Source organism: Cetorhinus maximus, chromosome 14, assembly GCF_964194155.1.
Source record: "Cetorhinus maximus chromosome 14, sCetMax3.hap1.1, whole genome shotgun sequence".
NCBI classification, from domain to species: domain Eukaryota; kingdom Metazoa; phylum Chordata; class Chondrichthyes; order Lamniformes; family Cetorhinidae; genus Cetorhinus; species Cetorhinus maximus.
The window spans coordinates 13,387,643-13,394,320 of record NC_135892.1 but is presented as its reverse complement, the minus strand read 5'-3'; the positions used below and the strand labels follow the sequence as shown (position 1 = coordinate 13,394,320).

The following is a 6,678-nucleotide window of genomic DNA, read 5'->3' as shown; positions in this document are numbered from 1 at the left end:
AGTGGGGCTGGAAACTGGTGAACACCAGATGCGCGAAGCCCTTGCCAGCGTTGTATTCTGATAGGTTGGGAACCATGCCGCACCCCATTCTCCATCCCCAAGCCTGGAATTTTTGGCACCCGCTGTAGCCAGCGCATTCTGCCATGCAGAAAATGGAGGCTATGATGCAAAGCTGTTAAAGTCAATCTTAAGGCTGGAGAGCTGCAGCATTCCTGGTAGAAATCTAAGATTGTATCCCTAGTGTTTACTCTGGAGATCAGGGAAACAGATGATCAAACACCGTGAGATCAGAGTGGAGTGGAGAACTCAAGTAGAAGTGATGGGAGGCTCAGTGTGCCCCTCACTGAAAGAACAGTTCAGTAAAGTAACAACCTGGTCTGTGTTTGGTGACCTGCACTGAGTGGGGAGACTGCCTATCAGGTTGAAGACGATTCCTGGAAATTGCTGTCTCACCGGAAGGAGTGTTTGGGGCCCTTGAAGGTGCGAGGTGTCACAAAACATAATGTTCTACTTCTGACAGGTTATTCTACTGTTCAGATATGAGAGTTGCAAAAACTAATGAATCACTGCTCCAAAGCACAAATTAAACACAAATGTCTTTACTAGATTTGGCAGGCATACCAGCTACCAATAGAATGCACCCATTAGCTACAAATGCATTACAAGGAGTTGTGTACGATCACCCAGCAAATGAATGGTCAACCTCCTGCTGATCAAATCCTTCAACAACTGACCAAACTGCCCGGTTAAAGCACAGAACACAATTACTTTTTGCGACTGTTTTTTATATCTTTGTTTCCAAGGTGGGAAGGATGTCTTGTTGACATCTTCATACTGTTCTGTCAAAATCCAGTTTGAGCTACAGTTCTCCAATGAGGCATCTAATTCTTTATTCAAATACTCAGAGCTCACCTTGGCATTGTAAATCTGTTCTTAAACTTCCTTCACTAAGTTTCTGTCACTCGTGAATGCTTCGGTTGTCTTGATCGTTATCAACATGCACAACAGCAATGTTCTTTCCTGGTGTCTCTCCCGTCAGAATCTCCAAGATAAGTAAACAATTAGAGTCCCTCAAATTACTGACACCTTACAATTTGTTGCTTGGTGAATTAGAGGCAGAGTTTCTGATTATATAAGAAAAAACATAGTTTCTTGTGGAGTTAATCTCTGTACATTTTTAAAAGAAGGTAAACTCTGATCTCCTCAATTGATGTCAGTTTTTGTGTTGGCTTCTGAAGCTTAGGCAATTTAGTTAAACCTACACAGCTATGTCAACCTTCTAAAACAAAAATACCTGGAAAAACTCAGCAGGTCTGGCAGCATCTACGGAGAGGAGCACAGTTAACGTTTCGAGTCCGAATGACCCTTCAACAGAACTAAGTAAAAATAGAAGAGAGGTGAAATATAAGCTGGTTTAGTGGTGGGGGGAGGAAACAAGAAGAGCTGGATAGAGGGCCAGTGATTGGTGGAGATAACCAAAAGATGTCACAGACAAAAGGCCAAAGAGGTGTCAACCTTCTATCTTTGTGGTACCAACCATTACAGCTCCATGTCATTTGTGTCTCACGTGTCGGTGCGGACTCGATGGGCCGAAGGTCCTCTTCTGCTCTGTGATTCTGATTGTGTATTTATCGCTGTTCTATTAGTTTTGACCAGATTTTATGACTTTTTGGCCTCTTGCTAAACATTCAATGGTTTCCTGTTTACTTTCTATCACAGATTAATGACTGTTTGTTTATCTGTAATAAGAAACTATTACTTTAGTTTGAAAAGCCTTTGGGCTTTCACAATGCATGTTGGTAAGATTCAGTCAGTTTCTGTGCACATATGTTTGGTATTTCATTTAATCTGTCTATGTTCCAAATGTTTGGGGTCCTGGAAGACAGGAGAGTAGCTGTGCTTGAGTACGGACCCTTAGTTTTGCTAAGACACAATGAGTCACCTGAAACAGCCAACCAAAATGTCTTGTACTTATGCCATAGGTGTTTGCTGAGCTATGATGGAAATTAGGTCATAATAAAGTGGGACATTCAGAGTAAAGTCCATTGGGCAGGGTGCCTATATGTCTTTTTGTATTTTTTACCCCCCCTCCCCCCATTGGGTTTAACACCCTCTGGACAATAACCACTCACTAACCAGGAGCCTGCCCAAAACTCAAATTCAAATTGTCAGGAATGGATTCGTCACGTTGAATTTAAGATGCACATTGGTATGTTAGCCCATTAGCAGTGTGTTCTAACGGGCAGTAACTGGCCAATGGGTTTTCAGCCATATTCCTCTACATTACCAGCCGCCATGTGAAAAGTGGCTGCAGATCATCAGTCCATTCCTATTCCGGTGGGAGCAGTGAATCGAGAGATCAAAAGGAAATATACAGAAAATTACTTTGAAAGAGGAATTGCTTTAGAGGCAATGAAGAAACCTTTCCTCATTGGGCAGCTCTTCATCATCGACTGGAAAAGCTTACATCCAACATGTTGAGGTAATTTTTGACATTTATGACAGTTCTCTGGAATTTCCCACAACTTGGACTAGCTCCATTGGTCATGATAAGTCACTGTTATAATCCTGACCAATCAGTGGTGTCATGTCAGAAGTAAATCTAAAGTCGATGAGACCGACTTTACAATGACCGTCTCCGAGAAATCAGTGTACAGCCTCATTGTCACAGAGCGTTCTGTTACTTTGTTCCTTATCTTTTATACTTGCTAGGGCTGATGATTTTTGTTTTTTTAAAAAGGCACATTAGTCAAAGGGTTGGTCTCCCTTTGTTTAATCAAGTTTCTTTTTAAGGGAGCTGGCTGCTTGTATAGCCTTTGAATTCATTCACACTATAACATTGTTGTATTGGCAGACACAAATGTAAGCTAACTGGAAGACCACCTTGGGGATGTTTTTAAAGGTGGCGGTGGGGGGGGAGCATTATAACCAGATAGAGGGATTGGGAATTCCAGAGATACGGAAGCAAGGTGACCAGCACTGAGGGATGGATAAGCAACGGAATCGGGCTAGGCAAGATGACGAGGATGTTATGTGGGATGAGTTGAGATGGCAGAGTTCAGTTGATATTGGTGGAGAACTGAGCTTGAGAAGCTGCTGAGGAAGGGGTTGAAGAAAACCAGTCCAGAGGTGAAATGAAGTTTCCAACAGGGGTGAAGAGAAACAGATGGGTGGAAGTTGACTGATGGAGGTGGGATTTGAAGCTCGGCATGGAATCAAATGGAACCTTCCCCTCTCGTCATTCGGTTGAGTTTGAGTGGAAAGTGAGGGATTATTGGGGGGGGGTGGGATGTGACTGAGGAAAAGATGTGGATTTCCAAGTACAGGTCAAAGAGGATAGCTCCGACCCTGCCGACGTCGAGCTGCAGAAAATGTGGGCCCCACACAAGTTGATGGAGGAAATTTGGACAGTACAGTAACAATGAAGCCTAACGATGGTGAGGTAGAGCTGGCAGTTGTCATGAATGCTGAACTTTACAGGGTGATTATGCCTTGAAATGTACTTTTAACTCAAAGTAAAGCAGAGAATTCCAGATAAGCACTTCTGCTCGGAGACGTGATTCAGTTGCCATGGGGAGGGAACCTCAGACATCCACTGAAGTGGGGTGACAGTTTTAACACCTTTACACAGTAACTCACTGAAAAAGTGCAGCTACTGTTTGAAATGCAGAAACAAAGGAATTACTGCTGTGAGGAAGCAGGGGGACTGTTTAGTGTTAATGACCGAGCAGGGTGCTTGAGAGTTCAGCTTCTGTTCAGGGCTCTTGAAGATGTAAGGAACAGAGAGTTGCCAAGGTACACCCTGCTGGTGGTAATCATATCCAGGAAAACTCTGACTGAGTGGAACAGTTTTTGAAGGACACTTGAGTTCTGACCTGGTGTGGTGGGGAGGAGTGAACCTCCCCTGGGGAGCTGGGACTGTTCCTGTAATGCTACATACCTGCCAGAAGCACAACACACAGTGAAAGGGCTTCGTAAGATGCATCATGGTTGTATTCGCCAGTTAATGTGAAAGTACCTTTACCTTAGTTTGAAGTATTAGCTGCCTGGTAATTAATGTTTAATTTACGTTGACTTTAGTTTGTTACAGTAAAAGGCTTTTTTTTTTAAAAAAGGTGAAATCTTGTCCTTTGGTACTTTTCTGTCGGTTGCTGGGAAATTACCATCTTTTATATTAAAAAAATGGTTATTGGTCTCCATGTGGATTATATAAAGACAGCTTTAAAAATCATTGAGAAAGAGCAGTGCTGCTGTGGGGGTAACGAATAGATGTGGAATAAGAAAGTGGGTTAAGGATGAACATGGAGAGGGTAATCGTGTGAGGACACCGGAGGAGAAGCTATTGCAGTAGATATGCTAATAAGGAACCCCGTGAAGCGATTGTGATGGAGAAAGGTAGCTGAGATCTTTCACCAAATACAACCCGTTAAACTCTTTAGAATTCATGACTAGACCCTAATCCAGTCCAAATGTGACTTTTCTGATTTATATGGAAGACTAGTGAACTGACAGATTAGTGGTAAATGAAACCTTCGTTTGTGCTCTACTTACCTGACTATTCCAACACTTACCTGGCTAGCCTTCCATCTTTAATCCTCCAAAAGAAGTTCAGTTCATCCAAAGCTCTGCCCCATATCCTTTTTTATTCTTTCGCAGGAAGTGGGCGCATTGGCAAAGCCAGCATTTGCCCATCCCTATTTGCCCTTGAGCTGAGTGGTTTGTCCCTGCATTCCACACACCCTGGGTCAAGCAACACCTCGATTTTTAAAACTCTGCTCCTTTGTTTTCAAATTCCTCCCTGGCCTTGCCCCTTTTTTCTCTGTAATCATCTCCACAATCTTCCGAGATATCTGTGCCCCTCCAGTTCGGGCTTCCTGAGCATCATCTCTGTATTTCAATTGTTCCCCCATTTTGTGGTTGTACCTTCAGCTGCCTGGGCCCTAGGCTGTGGAATTTCCTCCCTAAACCTCTGTCTCTCTCTTCCCCCTTTCTAAACATTTCTTAAAACATACCTCCCTGACCAGTCTTCGGTCATTTGATCTAATGTCGTCTTGTGGCTGAGGGTCGAATCCTGTTTGTCAACTTGCTCCTGTGTTAAAGGTGCTATATAAATGCAATTTGTTGAATTTGAATTAACATTGAAGGGGCTAACCACTAATTGTGAGGAAAGGAGATCATTTAATCCTTCAGTTGAACATGGCTTGTAAAACAGTATTGTAGACAGGATTGTAAATAACTCTCATTGTTATGGGACATGTCACTACATGTTTGTGTAAATTGGCGTGTGGCGAGAATCTGATCTTTTACAGTTCAGGCTGAACTCCTTTTTTTATCCCCCCCCCCAAGCCTTTCTTCACTCTGTGCAGATTCCCAACCCAATTCCTGGAGGTGTTGTCACATGATCACCTCCCTCTGCCCTGCCCCCAGAGTGTGTCCCAGACTGCATCCACACTGCCCCACCCCCACTCTCCCACACCTCCCTGCCAATTGGTCCCCTGAAATGTCCACATTCCGCAATGGGAAAGCAAACACATTCTTCTTTATCCAACTGGATGATTCTTGGCCTGTCTGTTGAGCAGCCATTTCTTCCCCCTCACCAGCGTTTTTGATGACGAATAAGCTGAAGTATTGAAATAAGATTCGCTTTGTTAATAGCCTATGATTTTTCTGTTGAGATGGCAGAGGGCAGCACTTCCTGGACATTTTAACTGTAGCAAGCCTGGAGTCCCATAACCCTCCGGGATGTCCACACTCCACCAATTCTGGCCTCTCCCTCATACCTGATTTCAATGGCTCCACCATTGGCAGCCATACCTTCAGTTACTGAGGCCCTTAGCTCTGAAATTCCCTCTCTACCTCTCTTCCCTCCTTTTACAATGCACTTTAAAACCTATCTCTTTGCCTAAGCTTATGTGTCCTGTCCCAACATTTCCTTGCATAACTCCGTTGCTAATTACTCCTGTGAAACACATTGGGGTAGTTCTTTCTCTTTTTTCAAAAAGTTATTTTATTCATAATGTTTGTAAAAATACATTTCAAATTGACATTACAGGAAGTGCAATAAAATTCCAACTTTTCTCCATTCAGCATGTTCCACTCTGAGGTGCCTCGATACAATTTGCAAGAAATATTGATATTTTCAATATATATTCCACGTTAGGCCTATATTTCACTATTAAAGGTGCTATATAAATACAAATTGTTGTCTGGCAGCCCATGTGATACCAGCTCAGTTGGAAACTGCATGCTCGTTATTGTGATAAGCAATGGCCTTTAAACCTGTGAATTACTTTATCTCGTTCTTTGGAAATAAGCAGTTAAAATCTTGCAAAATGTGTGCTGAACTCAACAGTTGAACGCAGCAGTGAAATGGAAGTACTTGGTGTAGCAGTTCCTTGAGGTGGGGTATTTAGTACTCGATCCAGTCAAACCCAGTATTGAAAGGTGGATTGTTGTGCCTGGTGCTTACTCTAATCGCATTGACTCCGTGAGCTGCCTTTTCTACTTCACAGGAGAGGGCTGGGAGCAACAGATAGAGAGAGTGAGTGTGTGTATGTGTGTGACAGAGACAGGCCGTTGGCCTATCTGATCCAGGTTGCTGCTGATGCTTTGTTTGAGCCACCTCCCACCCCTCTTTATCTCTATTCCTTTTTCCCCTCATGTGTTAATCCAGCTTCC

The 6,678-nt window shown here is 43.2% G+C and overlaps 1 protein-coding gene across 2 annotated transcripts in view; it reads left to right on the top strand.

The window, feature by feature from the left end:
* The first annotated feature begins 2,290 nt into the window (after nt 1–2,290).
* The window catches only part of cep68 (centrosomal protein 68), a 31,410-nt gene continuing 27,022 nt past the window's right edge, over nt 2,291–6,678 (top strand). For both annotated transcript variants that reach the window (XM_078556503.1, XM_078556504.1), the window contains exon 1: nt 2,291–2,482. The gene's annotated coding sequence lies outside the window, so the exon portion shown is untranslated. The remainder of the gene's footprint in view (nt 2,483–6,678) is intronic.